Consider the following 6514-nt stretch of genomic DNA (forward strand, 5'->3'; position numbering starts at 1 on the left):
GGGAATGGAAACCTTTGGCTGATTCCTTGGGACTCCACGTCTACGTTTGCCTCCTTAGTACCAAAGAGGAAACTGGTACACTACACCTGCTAGCACCCGCTTGGCCTTGGTCGTCATGGCTCACGCCACACGAACCTTGCGAGGTGAGGCGTGCATGGAAATCTCTGCTCCTCGGGAGCCAGCCTGAGGAGGCTGCTCCCTTTGGAGGTCTTGGTGTTGTCCGCCTCACGAGACCTAGCCCCTCGCGAGGGTCTTGAGTTGTTGATGTCGAAGCTGGACCGTACTAGGCCGCTGACGGAGCCACGCCGTGGACCGCAGACAGGCTAGTCTGGGTACCCCAATTGCCAGAACATCAACAGTAGCCCTCGGGCCCAAGGCGCGCTCGGACTTGGCTTCGAGGCGAAGCCAAAGGGCAAGTGCGAAGCGCCATGGGCCATAATCACATGCGGCCTTGGTCGATGTGTGGTGTTTGATGGGACGTGGTCGTCTCCGCTTCCTCATGCAGCCTTGGCGACCGTTTGACTTGACGAGTCCCTGCTGCATGCAGGAAAAACCTTCGTTGCGCGTGATCATGGAGGCCGGCGGTTGGCCTCCTTCCAGCTATAAATGAGGGGGAGGGGCAGAGCCCCCTCGATCATCTCCATCTTCTCGCCGCCCACTCCTGCTACTTCTCCATCTTGCCGTAGATGTAGAGTCCATGGCTCCGATAAGATGATTCTCCGTGGCAGAGAAGGGAAAATACCTAGGGAGGAGCATTAACCCCTTCCGCCGAAGAAGAGGTTTAGCCCTCCTCGTGACACCAGCGCAGGGCAAGAGGTGACGCGACCTTGGTGCGAGCGACCTCCGCCTGGCTTTCCGCTTCCCCTGTATGCCCTCGCGCAGGATAGTAGCGCTCACCGCCGCACGGTTTGGGGTCGCAGTGGACAGGCCGAAGTCGAGCGGCCAGCTGATGTATGCTAGAACTACGTTGGTGTTTCCCCAAAGAGGAAGGGATGATGCAGTATAGAGACAGTATGTATTTCCCTCAGTGATGAGACCAAGGTTATTGAACCAGTAGGAGAACCTCCTCACACCACGTAAATAGCACCTGCACACAAATAACAAATACTTGCAACCCGATGTGTTAAAGGGGTTGTCAATCTCTTCCAGGTACGGAGCCTCAAGATAGGCAAATAACATGAGGTAAAAGTGGTATATAGGATAAATAGACCGAGGAACAAATAAATTGCAGCAAGGTATTTTTGGTTTAATAGATTTCAAAATAAATGCAAGGGAAAATAGATCGCAAAGGCAAATATGATGAAAAGAGACCCGGGGGCCGTAGGTTTCACTAGTGGCTTCTCTCGAGAAAAATAGCAAACGGTGGGAAAACAATTACTGTTGGGCAATTGATAGAACTTCAAATAATCATGACGATATCCATGCAATGATCATTATATAGGCATCACGTCCAAGAGTAGTAGACCGACTCCTTCCTGTATCTACTACTATTACTCCACAGATCGACCGCTATCCAACATGCATCTAGTGTATTAAGTTCATGAGAAAACGGAGTAATGCAATAAGAACGATGACATGATGTAAACAAGATCCGTTTATCTATTGCGGAGATATAGATCTCATCTTGTTATGCTTAGTAGCAACGATACATATGTGTCGGTTCCCCTTCTGTCACTGGGATCAAGCACCGTAAGATCGAACCCACTACAAAGCACCTCTTCCCATTGCAAGATAAATAGATCAAGTTGGCCAAACAAAAACCAAATATCGAAGAAGAAATACGAGGCTATAAGAGCAATCATGCATATAAGAGATCAAAGAAGACTCAAATAACTTTCATGGATAAAAAATAGATCTGATCATAAACTCAAAGTTCATCGGATCCCAACAAACACACCGCAAAAAAGACTTACATCATATGGATCTCCAAGAGACCATTGTATTCATAATCAAGAGAGAGAGAGAGAGAGAGAGGAAGCCATCTAGCTAATAACTACGGACCCGTAGGTCTACAAAGAACTACTCACGCATCATCGGAGAGGCACCAATGGAAGTGGTGAACCCCTCCATGACGGTGTCTAGATTGGATCTGGTGGCTCTGGACTCTGCGGCGGTTGGAATTGATTTTCGTCGACTCCCCTAGGATTTCTGGAATATTGCGGTATTTATAGAGCAAAGAGGCGGTTCAGGGGGAACCCGAGGTGGGCACAACCCACCAGGGCGCGCTTGGGCCTCCTGGCGCGCCCTCGTGGGTGTTGCTCCCCTCGAGCCACTCCCGAGGTGCTTCCTTGGCCCACTGGATGTCTTTTGGCCCAAAAAATCCTCCAGGAGTTTCATTGCGTTTGGACTCCGTTTGATATTGATTTCCTGCGATGTAAAAAACATGCAGAAAACAACAACTGACCCTGGGCACTATGTCAATAGGTTAGTACCAAAAAATGATATAAAATGACTATAAAATGATTGTAAAACATCCAAGAATGATAATATAACAACATGGAACAATAAAAAATTATAGATACGTTGGAGACGTATCACCAGCCAGCCCGCGAACTCACGCCGTGGGAAGCTCACGCGAGTTTGTGGTGTGGGCGGCAATGCCGCCACGCTCGTTGATCTGGTTCCCAGGTTCTTCGCTGAGGAGATGCCGCCGAGAGGGCCGCTCGAGCTGTGGCTGCAACACACTGGGTGCTACAGCCTGGCCACTAGAGCGGAGGTCGAGGTCATCCCCTCGGGCGACATCTTCATGACCCACGGATGGGGCGAGGTCGCCTGCACCTGTCATCCAGAAGGGGCCCTCGCAATCCACTTCAAGTATGATGGCGCCTCCACATTGTTCTTCAAGGTCTTAGACGAGGAGGGCCGATAGCTGGAGTACTACCCTGGGAGAAGCAGCCCGCACGGCATGGTTGCGGGCGTCGAGCCCGCCTTTGGCCTCGCCGGTAGCTCCTCCAGCAGCAGCGACGACTTGTGGGAATCCAGCGACTCTCCCGAGCCCAGCGATTCTTCGGAGTCTAGTGATGAGAGCTACGTGCCGTCGAGCTCTTGTCATGCCCGGAGCATGCACTGGCGTCTGCTCGGCATCGCTGGTGATACCCAGCGGCCGGGTCCTTCGAGGTTTTCTTCTTTTGTTTCCCTATGCAGAGTTGTGAAAAGCACTGTGGGGGTATGCAAAAAACTATAATCCTTTCTTTTAACGCTATCCTTCTTAGCACATCGTTGAAATCGTGTATCTCGCTCCGGCACGGTTCCCCCTTTTCATTCTTGAGGTAGCTTAGTGCTCTACGCCGACATGAACCAGTCCCCAGGCAGGCTTCAGCCGTTGCTGGTATGCCAGGTTGCAATGCCGTTGTCGGTGTCAAAACCGGTGGATCTCCAGCAGGGGTCCCGAACTGTGCGTCTAAAGCTAATGGTAACAGGAGGCGGGGGACACAATGTTTACCCAGGTTCGAGCCCTCCCTATGGAGGTAATACCCTACTTCCTGCTTGATTGTTCTTGATGAATATGAGTATTATAAGAGTTGATCTACCACGAGATCGTAATGGCTAAACCCTAGAATTCTAGCCTATGAGATTATGATTGTTGTCCTATGGACTAAACCCTTCGGTTTATATAGACACCGGAGGGGGCTAGGGTTACACAAATTTGGTTTACACAGAAAGTAATCTACATATCCGAATCATTAAGCTTGCCTTCCACGCAAAGGAGATTCCCATCCAGACACGGGAAGAAGCCTTCTATCTTGTATCTTCATAGCCCAACAGTCCGGCCAAAGTATATAGTCCGGCTATCCGAGGATCTCTTAATCCGAGACTCCTTCAGTAGCCCCTGAACCAGGCTTCAATGACGATGAGTCCGACGCATAGATTGTCTTCGTCATTGCAAGGCGGGTTCCTTCTCCGAATACTCCAACATAGCCTTCCAAACATAGAAAACGTGTCTGGCTCTACAAAACAAGTACCACACGCAACCGTAGAGAGTATAATATTTCACGAGTCCAATCCGCTGACAACTTTTTGTAGCACGACACCATGCCACTGCCCAGTCATTATTCGAACCATTTTTAGCCTGCCGCTCCGTGTTTCGAGGTGCGGTTTCATTGGCATGTCTTGTCAAAGAAGAGATTGTGTCCCCTTATCACGAGATTCTCATCAATACGGTCATGGGTAACGCAACCGTGTCATCTGCACGGCGCTTGGGGAATAGGCGAATTTTAAGGCGAATAGGGAGGCACATAACTTTTATGCCTTTATAAAGGGACAAGGATTCATCCTTGTTTACCCATGCCTTCTCCTTCCTCTGCCCATCCATTTTCGAGCTCCAGCACCCAAGCTCTCGCCTTCTCTGCCCAAAAAAGCACTCCAATCATGTCTGGATCCGGAGCAGGAGGCAAGTGGATGGCCTCCTCCGTCAAGAAGAAGGACATCAAGAAGCTCCGGGAGTCCGGGTACCTAGCCAAGGAAATCGCTCACCGACTTCCGGCCAAGGGACAAATCGTCCCCACCCTGGAGCCCCAAGAGAGGGTGGTGTTCCTCACACACTTCGTCCGCGGGCTGGGATTCCCCCTCCACCCATTCATCCATGAATTGATGTTTTACTACGGGCTAGACTTCCATGATTTGGCCCCTAACTCTATCCTGAACATCTCAGCATTTATTGTTGTGTGCAAGGCCTTCCTCCACATCCCACCTCACTTCAGCCTATGGCTGAAGATCTTCAATGTGAAGCCGAAGGTGGTGAGCGGCCAGCAACCAGAGTGCGGAGGCGCCATGGTGGGCAAGATGCCCAATGTCACCTGGCCTGAAGGCTCCTTTGTGGAGACTATAAAAGGGTGGCAATCAGGGTGGTTCTACATCACCGATCCGCGCGACACCAATTGTGCGGCAGCCCCCGCATTCTGATCCGAAGTCCCGATGCGGCTCACCTCCTGGTAAGAGAAAGGCCTGGCCTGGGGATCTTCGGACAAGCTGATAGGGCTCCAGACGTGCGTCCAGAACATGATAAACAAGATAATCAAGCTCGTCAACATGATCCAAGTTATGCTCGTTCGCCGGATCCTTCCATGGCAACGCCAAACTTGCTATTTGTGGGAGTTCGATCTGCCCAACCACCAGACGCTACTAGAGCTCTTCGGCACGGCACACGAAGACATCTGGAAGGTGCTCTTCAAGGCCGGTGATACACCACCGCCCACGACCGAGGATCATTGGCTTAGCTTAACTCGCCAGGCTAGTCCGGTAAGTTCTTTCATGTTTTCAAGGTATGCCATTTACTGGCATATTTGAGGAAGGAATCTAAGCCTCCCTATCAAGTTTTTCAGGCCTGGATAGAGATAGAGGATCGGATTACCTGTCTGGCTCCGCTGCCCGAAGGCCCAGAAACCCCGCTTCTGACTAAGATGCTATTTCCGGCGCCTTATGAGCTGTCGGAGAAGAAGGCCAAGGGGACCAGAGATGGTTTCCGCCGCAAGGGCGCTTCATGCAATGTCCGAAGACGCCGAGGATCGCTCCTCCGTCGCCGAAGACGACAAGGAAGAGGAGGAGGAGGAAGAAGAAATCCATTCCCCCCTGCATAGGGGAGAAAGAAGAGGACGTCCTCCACGCACCTAGAGGCCAAGGCGTCCAAGAAGGGGAAAGCTTCCCTTCCGGACAACTCCACAGTGACCACCAACAGCAGCAGGGAGTGGGAGCCCAGGGACAAGCCACTGGCTAAATCGTAAGTGTCCGGACACGGTAATATATCCGGCCCTTTTACTTTATTGTTTTTAACATGTTGGATCATGCACTTGCAGTTCGACTCGGTCCAACATCGAGCTATCCTCCTCTTCGGAGGGGTCGCTGGACCCGTCGGTGATGGACAGCGGGTTCCTTCCGACGACCTCCTCACCCAAGGCTGTGGTCAACACCGAAGTGTTGTTTCGAAGGATCCCAGGCCAGGGAGAGGCTCAGGAGGCCGTCCCGGTGGTGCCGGAGGGTGAAACCTTGGTTGCCGAACATATGGGGGAACAAACCGCCATGGACACCTACGATAGGGGCCGTATCCAATTCGTCCCCCAGCCGAATACAGCTCCGGAGGCCCATGTGGCTCCGGACTCAGGTAGGCCGCCTCTTTCAAAAGACGGGGGTGAGACGACTCCTCCGGTGACCTCTTCCCATCCAGAGGCACCGGATAGATTGCTGGAAGCGCTGTGAGGCGCTTCCATTTTTGAAGATCACTGTTCTCTTATGGGTACGGTGATTGAGAAGATCTAGTCCGCGAAAAGCGGACTGACCGAAGCGTGCACGAACCTTCTAACAGGCTTTGAGGTAAGCAACGTAATAAAAAGAATGTCACAATATAGACAGTAGCCCCTGATGCTCTGTCCGGTGTTCGAAAAGAAAAGCCGAACAGAGGATCAAATAATTTTCATAGGAGTCTAATCTAAAATGTCTATGTGAACAAGCAGGCGTCGCTGCTAGTTGTGTCCGCTCATACTGCGGAAGTCTCTGGACTGAAGCATAACCTAGAGAAGGC

This window comes from Triticum aestivum, chromosome 4B (assembly GCF_018294505.1).
Source record: "Triticum aestivum cultivar Chinese Spring chromosome 4B, IWGSC CS RefSeq v2.1, whole genome shotgun sequence".
Taxonomy (NCBI): Eukaryota; Viridiplantae; Streptophyta; class Magnoliopsida; order Poales; family Poaceae; genus Triticum; species Triticum aestivum.